At 39.4% G+C, this 11,615-nt stretch overlaps 1 long non-coding RNA gene across 1 annotated transcript in view; it reads left to right on the forward strand.

The window, feature by feature from the left end:
* Positions 1–2,152: 2,152 nt before the first annotated feature.
* Positions 2,153–11,615, forward strand: part of LOC135295996 (uncharacterized) — a 56,118-nt gene continuing 46,655 nt past the window's right edge. The window contains exon 1 of the long non-coding RNA XR_010358039.1: positions 2,153–2,407. This is a non-coding gene — a long non-coding RNA (uncharacterized LOC135295996). The remainder of the gene's footprint in view (positions 2,408–11,615) is intronic.

An 11,615-nucleotide genomic window follows, 5' to 3' on the forward strand; every position in this document is an offset into this window, starting at 1 on the left:
ATTAAACTGCTCAACAGCTTGTTTACACTATACTATAACAATATTATAGCATTTTACGGCATATATTGTCTTCTATTCTTTGAAGAAACTCCTATTACACATAACACTAATGTGAGTAACAAATTGAGTTACACATAATTATTTAACAAACTGCAAAACTGTAATTAAAAAAGGAGATATGTGTGTATAAAACATTGGCAGAATGAGGTAGGAGAATGAAGCTAGACTACCTGAAAATGCTCTGTCATGAATTTCTACCACTTTACATTATTTTTATAATTTCTAAAACAAAAAATACTTTTGTAACTGTAAAGGATTATGTGGATGGAAAGAAATTTTATGTTCTATTTTCTCAGAAATTTGGAAATCCACTTATTATGAACATATTGGGTAGGCTCGGGCTACCCAAACCCAAAAGGCAATATTTATTACCCAGGACCCAGGAATATGTTGAATTCTGTTAGAGATGTAAAGAAGCACCCAGGGGTGGTGGTGAAAGCAAACTGGTGCCATACTCAAAACCAGAGGAATCTGTGAAGTGAATGTTGTATAACATGTTGTACACACAGAACCGCTGCCAAGAGTTTTCCATCTTGGCTGAAGACAGGATGGGAGAAGGATTGTGCCAAAACCCAGGTGGGACATTCTGGGACAAGTGCAATTTGCAAAAGTTGCTGTGGAAAGGGCAACATGTTCTCCCTCATGCACAGGAGGGCTGGAGAGGAGTATTGTGAATCATCTTCAGCACACTCATGTTCATAATTCCTTGCTGGAGCTGTCAAACTATGCTTCTGACAGCTTGTGGGATAAAGCTGATATAAAAAATTGTTCCAGCAGGACTGCTTGTATTTCCCTGGAGACAGGGGATCCAGCCCAGGGGCAGACAGGAGTAGCCTTTGTGCTTGCAGACCTGCAGGCTGAGAGCTGGAGTTCAGCCACTAACTCAGCTATGAAACAAAATTAGAAAACAGATTGACAAAAACAGTGTGGAAGAGAGGCTTGAGAAGAAAAAAAAGGCTTGGTCACTGGTTCTGAAGGAACTAAGAGCTCTGCTCTTATCAGCTCTCTCCATCCTATTGAGTTGAAAACTCTCAGTCGCTCCCTGAATTCCAGGAGGCTGCTAGCAAAGAGGGTGAGGGGAATTCACTGCTGACAGCATGCAAACTGTGGAGCCCTGTGAAGCATAAAAATGTGTACAAAGACCAAAGCTTTTTTATGAGACCTTTTTTTTTTTTCTCAATAGAACTGCTCCTTTAGGAAGAACGGTGAGATCTTGCTACGTATCCCATGTGTTAGAAGTGATAAAAGAAAATGAAAAATATGAAAAAAACCATAGATCTTTCAGGCTTTTAGTTAGGAAATGAAAACTAGGATTTTTTGTGCTGGGATTTTTTCTTCCAGGACTTATTCTTTCTACATATTTATAGGCCACTTGAGAAAATTGTTTTCTTACAGCATAAAAACTAAGACAAATCTACCTGTGTTGGGCTGAACAAGTTCAGTTGCAGTAACCCTCTGCCAAAAAGACTTTTCCTCGTGGGCATTTCTCATGCAAAAACAGTACAAAGTTTACATTGTTACTATGTAACTTAATTGCTTAACAGCAAATATCAGCAGAAAATGTCTAAGAGGTTTTGTAAACTACAGCTTTATGCCCTATTAAGCCTTTGCTCTCAGGTGTTTTGACTTTTTTTTATAGAATCTAAAAGAGAACAGAAGTCGCCCAAAGTCTTTCATCACCTCCTTCTGGATTGGGACTGACAGGATTCCTAACAAAACTGGACTTGTCACTTTATGATGTTTTTTCACTCTTTTTAAGTGAGCTCAGAGGTCCTTCAAGAGTGATAAAAAAGAAGATGAGAGAAAGATAATAAAACTACAGATATGATATATATCTATAAACCATTTTTCAACATTAAAGGAAGAGACATCCTTTTCAATAGGTTATTTATGGGTTTGCTTTTTATGCTGAAGAAAAACAGATCTCTTCTTTTCTAAGCTGGTGTCTGGGGGAGGGAAACCAAGCTGCAGTTATTTATTCGTGTCTTTGCTGTGATGGGAAAGCATCTTTTGTTCCAAGCACAAGCATTTCCTCCAGTCTCCAGAAGAGTTCAAAGTTAATTTGTTTTCTAAAAAGCCAGAATTCATCAGGCAGGAGGAGGCAGGAGTGGTTTGCTGCAAAATAGTGTGTGTTCAATGTTCATCTAGCTATAGCTTAGGACTACAGCAACAAATTGCAATTCTGTATGAGAAAAGAAACAGGCTGACTGTTCTCAGCATCTCCAGGGACTCTGGATAGAAAAGCAGAGGAGAGGCTCTGGCAGCAGCACCCCGAGGCCATTTTCACAGGGGTCCTGGAGGAAATCTGTCAGAAAGCCTTCCTGGGACATCAGTGCAGGCACTGACTGTGAGTGCTTGGAACTGCTTCTGTTCTTTCACCTTCTCTTCTCCCTTCTCTATCTGCCTTTACTGCTCTGCTTTGAGAGAACAGGAAGAAAGTGCTCTTATCCACTTCCTGGCCTTATGTATTATGGCGTGATACCCTAGTGGCAGCTGTTCTCTGGATTGTAGAGACATAACTATAGTTTTGGTGGAGGCTCTTTTCAAGATCAGCTGTATCAAGGACATTTGATACTGAAAATATCAAGCTCAGAGCAGTGACCATCAAGAACTGTGATTGTTTGCAAGCGAAGGACAGTATTTCTGCTTACAAGTGTGTTGCAGGGTTTCACAAAAAAAAAACAAAAAAACAAAAAATCCTTGTGGTTTGTGGCAGCCCTGGGACAAAGAAAGCTAAGAAGCTACAGGGTGCTTGACTTCTGTATGATGAAATCCTTCGTCTCGAGGTGTGATGAAATGTAACTGTGGGCGTGCATGGCACAGTTCTTGGAGCACACCGTGACACATACCAGCGAGGGGATGTCATTCCCTTTGCTTTGGGCAGTGGGTGGAATGAGAGGAAAACGCAGCATCTCACTTGTGACTTTAGTAATCATCACTCCTCATGGATGTGCTCCCATATGCTGACCTGGCTTCAGCAGCTGGTTCAGAGGAGAGGGCAGCCCTGGAATTTGGGAGAGGGTGCTCAGTAATACCTGCAACTTGCTTTTATGTTTTATGACAATGGCTATACGTGGCTCTGGCACAATGCCAATGGGATAAGGACAGTGTTTAAAAATGTCTTCCAACACTTGCTTTTCAAGATTTGGACACTAATACTAGATCAGGTAGTGGCAGAGAGGGTTTTTGGTACCTTTTCAACTCTGAAAGGAGCCATTGCATTCTTGGAACTTATTGCCATATTTCTTCACTTTTCCCAGATCAGATCATTTATACTTAGAAAATCTGCTATTTAGCTTATTGATGATTGTGTCTGTTACTGATGATGAAATTGATTTGTGGAAATGTTTGGCTCAAGGCAAAATAACAAAAAGAAAATAAGTCTTATTTCTGGAAACTTTCTTTATTGATGATTATTTTCCCTAAGTCTGCTGTTTCTTCACTCATTTAGAAATACATCATAAAAGCTCATATTTTCATAATTTTTGCAGTTTTTGTCTGGCAGAGAGACACAGAGACAGAACTATGGAATTCTAGACTCTACTGAAGGATCAGCCAGTGACATCTGTGTGGAAAGAGTCACACAGTGCCAAACCTTGGGGTGTTGCTTATAAACTGTTCATTAATAGACGTATTCTCAGTCAAATTTCTGAGACAGAACACCATAAAACTTCTGAGTAAAACAGATATGTGATACATGCAAATGTAGAAGCACATATTCTTTATGAATAGCTTTTAAACAAAAAAACTATCACTGGAAATTTGCCAGTGTACCTTATGCAAATTTTCTCACATTTTTGCTGCTAATGTATAATATAAACATTTTCACCCTCTTTTTAGTGTGTATTTATTAATACTTCTCCCTTAATTTTCTCAAAGGGATGATCTGTTATTGTGACTTCAACTACCAGCTCTTGCTTCTGACTTCTTTAGAACATGACCAGTAATTTATTTTCCCCCAAGATTTCCATGGCTTCTGTCAGTGAAGACTTAATATTTCTCCACAGCTACAAACAATTCAATCTTTCATAGTGGATTGGTTTCAGGACATGGCAAAATTCAGTCCCAGTCTATAGAGCAGGTATTTATTTAGGCCCTGAGTTTTGTAATGGTCTGCAGTTAGTTACACAATAAGCTCTTGATGGAATGAGGAATTGCTTCAAAGCATCATTTTCCCTGTGCAAGAAGCACCTCTCCAGGTAAAAATAAACACAGGCAGTTTCAAATAGCCCAAAAATAACATTCTTCAATTTCTTCCAAGCAGCAAAATTATCTAAGAGCATTCCAATAAAATAAGGTAGCTGTGCCATATAATAGGGGCCTGGGAATCAGTCAGATGCCACAGTGATAAGAGCTATGTAAGGTTATAAATAGAACATTATAGAGACTGCTCTAAAGCTCTGGAAGAAGTGTTCCCTAGCTTTACAGGATTTGAATATGCCAATGTGCTTAACGAGTAATAGGGCAGCCCTTTGTAAAATTTTTCATTACACCTTTCAATCACCCAGGAAAATTAATGGAGAAGTTAGTAATGTAAAAATTATTTAACAAATGGTGGTTAGTCACAGCTGTGTGACTGATTAAACATGTCAAAATTAATAAAATCTATGTTTTACAACAGATGAAAGAAATATCTTAAGAAACCTTAAAAAGAAAATTCTATTGACCCCAAAAAAGAAAATTTTCTGGTCTAGAAATATAAATTATAGATTTGAAAATGATAAAACTGAGCTAGAACCAGCTTGCTGCTCTGCTACATCTGATACATACTGTGGTCTCCATGTTAGGTACTGTATGCACACCAATCAGCTTTTTTCCTCTTAAATACTGCTTTCAAACAGATTCCCTCACAGCTGGTTTATATCATGGCAATATAGTGACATAAGCAAAATCTCTCAGCTCCCCTTTCAGGTGTAATGAACCCCTTTTCTAAATGCTCCTGTAAAGATAAAAGAATGTGATGTGTCTGCTGTATTTTCCTATCTGAAAATCCTTTTTCTGTTGTGTCCCAGATTGCAGCAGAGATCCAGCCCAGCTCTCACAAATTTTGCTGTCACATTCCTTGCCTGGCATGCACATGGGAGCTTAAGGCTTTAATTAACTCATAGAATTAAAATTGATTGTGATGTCACCTTACTTCGTTCTGCTGTGCTCTCGTCCAAGCTGAGCATGCCCCATGTAATTACAAGTTAAACTCTTACACCAAAATGTCAGAGTAGGTGCACTGCACAGCTGGCAAGTACATGCTTATTTTGCTTTTCTCCTGAAAATAAACCTTAAAAATGGCTGCAATATTGAACTTAACATATTCAATGAAGGTACTATTTTATTTTCAATGTCTGATTAACAATTTCACAGTGTCAAAAACAGCAGACTGAAATAAAATACAATATTACTATATGATACAATTCAGTTTATGAACATGCTTTATTCTATTTATTTTCTTCTACTTAAATTCCTGAAAAGTACTTAGATGATTATTTAAATTTGCTGTTTTTCTGCCAAATGTCATATTAAGTCAGCTGCATCTCAGCAGATATATGTATCAGATGGGAATTGTGCAGCAGCCTTCCCATGCATCACTATAGTATTTTTTCACGTGAAGGTCTACTTAAACGACAGTTTGGATTTCCTCTATTCACTGTTTAAAGCAGTTTGTCATTAAAATTCCATTTCCTCATGTGCTTCACTGCACAGAATGAATAAATGCTTTAAGGCATATTCCTGTAGCAACATTGATTCAGTTGATGTACAAGTATTTAAACATGGACATCCTGCATCAATAAGTATCACAATATATTAAGCATTTTCTTTAAAATCAAGTGATTATTGAGCTTACCTTATTGTAAATAAGGTGCTTCTTAAGAGACAGAAAGAGATAGAGGCTAATAGAGACAGCAGGTATTTAAGATGTAATAATGATTAAAAAAAAATAGGAGCCACTGTGAGTTCCATAAATAAATTTGATTTCTCTCCTCATTTGGTTAAATGCTGAAGAGGAGACCTTTTCAAAAGGGGAAAACACAGAACAATTCCATACAGTCACTATTCAGAAATGCCTGCCAAAATCACAGGTAAATTTTGACATTTTCCTTGGCTGATTTAGATTCACAAGAGAAACTGATTTCCCTACATTGTTGCAGAAATAATATCTCCTGTGAGTAATGCTGTTTTGCCTTTCTTGCCCAACCATTTTTTACAAAAGTGGGAAGAGCAAAATTACTTCATTTGCTGTTTAGATGAGAAGGAACCTTGTGCCTGCAGGAAAAAAAAAGGAGAGGGAGTAAAAAAAAGAGAAATTCTGATCTTTTTAAAAAGATGTCATCTCATTGTTTTCAGAACAGTCCAATTTTATCTTCAATAGGATTAATTTTTTTTTTTGTCCATGATTTTTATGGGCTCCATGGTTTCTAGAAATTTATGATCAATAGGCTGTGTTCTCAGTGGTTTTGTGTTCCTTTCTATATTTTCTTAAAGATCTTGTTGTTTTCCATTTTCTTTGCAGTGTCCTTGCATGACCTCCCAGAGAAAGGAAGATATATCCGTCTTTTAGATCTGCCTACTCGCAGTTGTGCTGTCAATGCACTTCTCGAGTTCCCCCAGCCACAGTTTGATTTTTCCTTTCCTTGTGTTAGCTACTGAATTTTCATTTGCACTCTAGCTCTGCACAGCTTGAGTGACTTATGTATTCTTTTCTCCTGTAAGCTTTTTTTCACCTGTGCCTACTTGTATTAATTACAAGTATTGTGTTTTCATGCTCCACTTACTTGATTTTTCCCCCAGAACCTTTAATCTTCTTTATTGTGCTATCCAATTTCTTCCTCCTGGCATTTGTTTGCACATTTTTCACAAGCTAAGGCACTAACTACAGAGTTATTTCTTTTCCTCCATCACACCTGATATGTTGCTGGTCCTTTTATTTTGTTTTTAAAATCTGTGTCCTTATGGACTGTCTTTTCCTATATTTGGTTTTATTAGGGATAACAAACAGACCACAATCTGTGCTTCAGTCCTTAAAAAGCTGCTTACCATAAATAGTACATAATAACTGCTAGCAATAAAATTGTTGCTTCCAGCCTCTTGAGACAGCTAATTCAGGCTTTTTTCCAGAACCTTATTTCTAAGATGTCTCAGATTTATGTGTTGGAGAACTACTGCTTCCCTCACCAAAATCCACATGCCAATGGAACATATTACTTCCTGGGTCTTCAGGTCTGGAACACTCTCATAGTGAAGAATTCTTTCCTAATATCCAATATAAACATGCCTTCTTCCAGTTTAAAGCCATTCCCCCTTGTCCTGTCACTACATTCCTTGTAAAAAGTCCCTCTTCCGCTTTCTTGTAGCACCTTCCAGTACTGGAAGGGATGGTAAGGCCTCCCCAGAACCTTCTTTTCATCAGGCTGAACATCCCCAACACTCGGACTGTCTACAGAGAGAGGAGCCCTATAGGAGAGGTGTTCCATCCTCTGATTGTCTTTGTGGTCTCTTCTAGACTTGTATCCAACAGGTTCACATCTTTCTTGTGCTGGGGACCCCAGGCTGGATGCAGCCCTGCAGGTGGGGTCTCACCAGGGCAGAGCAAAGGGGCAGAATCTCCTCCCTCACCTGCTGCCCACACTGCTTTGGATGCAGCCCAGGACACATTTGGCTTTCTGGGCTGCAAGGGCACATGGCTGGGTCATGCTGAGCTGCTCATCCACCCAACACCCTCAAATCCCTTTTCCCAGGGCTGCTCCAAATCCATTCTCTGCCTAACCTTTCTCTGAGCTTGGGATTGCCCCAAACTAGATGCAGAGCCTTGCACTTGGCCTTGTTGAAGTCCAGAACATTTGCACAGGCCCAGTTCTCAAGCCTGTCAGGGCCCCTCTGGATGGCATTGCTTCCCTCCAGCATGCTGATCATCTGCACAGCCTGGTGTCAATGGAAAACTGGCTGAGGCTGCACTCAGTCCCACTGTCCCTGTCACTGACAAAGACATTAAACAGCACCTGTCCCAATAACAACCCCTGAGGAATCCCATTTGTCATTGGTCTCCTATTGGACATCGAGCCATTGACCTCAAAGCTTTGAGCACAACCAGTTCCAGCCAATTCTTTATCTACCATGATTTATTTATCAGATCCATGTCTCTCCAGTTTAGAAACAAAGATTTTATGCAGGACAGTGTCAAATGCTATAGAAGATGGAACTATTTTAAGTACATATTTTTATAATATCCCTGATTATAAAGAAACTTAATGTAGACAACTACAAGGTCTAGGAAATTACCAGGGTATGAATGTTACAGTTTATTAAATACCACAAAGTTACTGCAAGGCTGAAGACAGTGATGGGTAATGACAGGGTATTGTGGCATTTGATATCTCACATGTCTCATTATCACTAAATAGGCCATTAAGAGAGAACAGGGACTGCTCTGCCAGGTGGCTCCAAAGCTGGCAGATGTGTTTTATTCAATAGGTTGGAAAAAGAACTTTTGCTCCTCAGAGAATTAGGAAGGCAGAAAGGAGGTTTTTGTCACTAGAGGGGAGCTGTTTCTGCATTACAGTGTCCAGTAAAGGCAAGGAAGAAAGTACTTGTCCATGCAAAGCAGAAGTACTTGGGTTTTGGCTGCAGGGCATGCATGTGTGCTAGTCATGGGAGACAGTGCACTTGAAAGAACCATCAGAAATGTTGAAACAGAAGGAGAGGGAGAACAGCAGACAGAGGAGGTGAAGAAAAGAGACTGCAGTCACTTATCAGAGGAAATGTAAAGAGTGAAGCCATGGAGGGGAATTAGCAACATACCACCTTTCAAGCTCAGAAATGTTGCTCAGTGCCTTAGATGCCTTCACCTTTATAATTCTAGGGCACTTATAGCTGCAGTTCTGTAACCTGCCTTTGCCTTGAAGCCCTGCAGTGTTTCAGCCAGCCTCCTGTGGCAGAGATTGTCTGTTTTTCTCTCATGATGCTATTCTCATATTAATAGCCTCAAGGCCTTATTCCTCCCAACTCTGACAGCATTGTTATGGTTGGCTCTCTTGAGAAACAAATTTCTCCCAGAATCAAATAATTATTTTCTCTGTCCTTTCCCTGTCCTTTTAGCCTTTGAGTTATGCTATGGGGACCCAATAATACACAAGTGCATACCTTTTCAATGATATATTCTGCAGCAGTAGCCCAGGTGAAAGCATGCTCCAGCCAGCAGCAACAGCAACAGAAACCAACACCAGTAGGAGGATTGAGTGGATCCTGGTGAAAATTATAGAGTTCTATGGAAAAGCGTGGATGGGGTTTGCCTGTGTGCTGGAGAGGAGCCAATGGAAGATGCTTTTTGAGGATAACAATTGCTTCACTTCCCATATGGTCACTGGGGACAGTTCTGTTTTTTTTCTTGCTTTCTTTCTGTCTCCCTTAGTTTTGTTTTTTTCTTGAAACTGGCCATATTATAGGATTGCTGAAGGCCATGATCTGAACACCCTACTAATAAATGTTTGCGCATGTAAGCCTATCTCACAACAGAAGGCCAACATATGTCTGAAGCTTTTCAAAAGTACACAGCATTTCTGTATTTTTAAATACAAACCCCAGACATTTCAAACTACCTTTTGAAGTCTCTCTGGATAGGAACATCTTCTGGCAAAGTAAGCAAAATGGTATTTCAGTGCTCCTTCAAATCAGAAACCTTTATCAACCTTAATTTGCATCTAGCTTTAATACCAGTGTTGGATGGGTACAGATTTCTACAAAACTTGAGAGTGGGAATGGTGAGCAAGACAGATTCAGTATAGGTAAATAATGGGAAAGGAAAAGTCTCTGAAGAAACCAGAATCTGTCAGATGTAATCGCCTGTGAAACAAGATGCAGCATCATTAATGCAAATGCTTAGGAATGAGGTGCAACCACCGGGAGAAAAGCTGCCTTCAGGAGGTTTTGCAGTTTCTGCTCAATAATCTGCTTGAGAAATGCAGAGTATATGGCATGGAACTGGAGCTAGGTTGCCCCTGACTTCTCAGATGAAACACTAGAAGCCTGTTAATGATGAGAAGTTGATGGCTGGATGATGACAGGATGTGGAGCCCTGCCCCACCTCTACCTTAAGGCTGCTCTCTGTGAAGTGGTGAGGGAAATAACAAGTCCTGGAAGGTTTTCCTTAAGTTTTCTCCAATTGTAGCTACTTTTCTTCCAGACTTGTGTAGACCCTGTCTGAGAAGCATGTCCAGAGGTCAGTGCCCACAGGTATCAGAAGAGGCATGCTGGAGTCCTATACTTAGTAAGCCCATAGTTCCCTCAGGGGAGGAAAAGCCCCCTGACAAAAGCACTTGGTACAGGAGGGGAAATATCTGGGAGCATCCAGCCACCTCCCACACAAGGGATGCTGGCCTGGACAGCTGCTACTGCTACTGCTGCTCCTGATTCCAAGCCAGCCTACCACCCCTGTATTCCAGGATGACATTTTGAAAGTGTAGCTTATGGCAGTTGGTCTGGCTGCCGTGAAGATGTCAAAAAGTGGTGGCCAGGTCTGTGTCCATGCTTGGATGGGAAGGCCAAGGTTCTTGACAAGGTGCTGCCTGTTTTGGGGCTGTTTAGCTTCTATATGAATTTCACCTTGTGCTTCCCTCCCTTGCTGCTGTCTTGGGAGCTCCTGTCTTGCCAGTAGAATGAAATCAAGACCTGGCACTTTTCTCATGCTTATGCAGATCTGTTTTCAGTCACAGCATTTAAAGTATCTTCCATAGCAAACATTACTGTGTCACTTATTGAAATAATTCAGGTTTAAAGATGAATTCAACAACATAATTAGTTCTTTATTTAGCAATGAATAAACCACTATATATAAAAAAACTTGTAAAAATTTCTTATTTTTCATTTCTATGAGGAAGGCCAGACTTCAACTGCCTTACTGAAGAGGGAAAGATCAAATGGCCATTCTGAAGCTTGTACTACTTCCAGTTACTAATTCTCTTATTCAGCTCTCACAGGCTCAAAAGTAACTGAAGAATTGAGGTAATGGTATATATTTTGAATTTTCATAATTTCTCCTAGAATCAAAGCTCTGTGCCTTGTTTTGGTAAGAGTCTCTTGCTATTCAAGAAAGTAGGTTGCTAAGAAAATAATGGAAAATATTCCTCACTTTGGAACTTTGCAAACATTGTTTTACATTATTCACTTTAACTAAAATTACATTAAACTGCCAGTGTTGACAGAAGTCTCATAATTTTCTTTTTAAGAAAAAGATATGAGGAAGAGGAAAAAAAAATATTTCCCATTATACAGTTGAAGGGCAAAATATCAAAAACCTGGCAGATGCTGAACAGTTTCATAAAATTATTGAATAATAGCTGAAAAACAGGTCTGAAAACCAAAAGTGAATATGTGCAATCATGTAAGATAGAGATCCATAAAATGAAAATTAAGTATATATGCATTAGTTCCATCACTTGAAAAGCAATTCTAGAAATATCATTAAGCGGAACCATCAAATTTCATTCCAATGACAGAAAATTATATATCAAGGCACACTGTTAGCAGTGGAGGAAGAATGCATTTTATAGCAAAAATTTCAATTTTTA

Source organism: Passer domesticus, chromosome 3, assembly GCF_036417665.1.
Source record: "Passer domesticus isolate bPasDom1 chromosome 3, bPasDom1.hap1, whole genome shotgun sequence".
Classification (NCBI taxonomy): Eukaryota; Metazoa; Chordata; class Aves; order Passeriformes; family Passeridae; genus Passer; species Passer domesticus.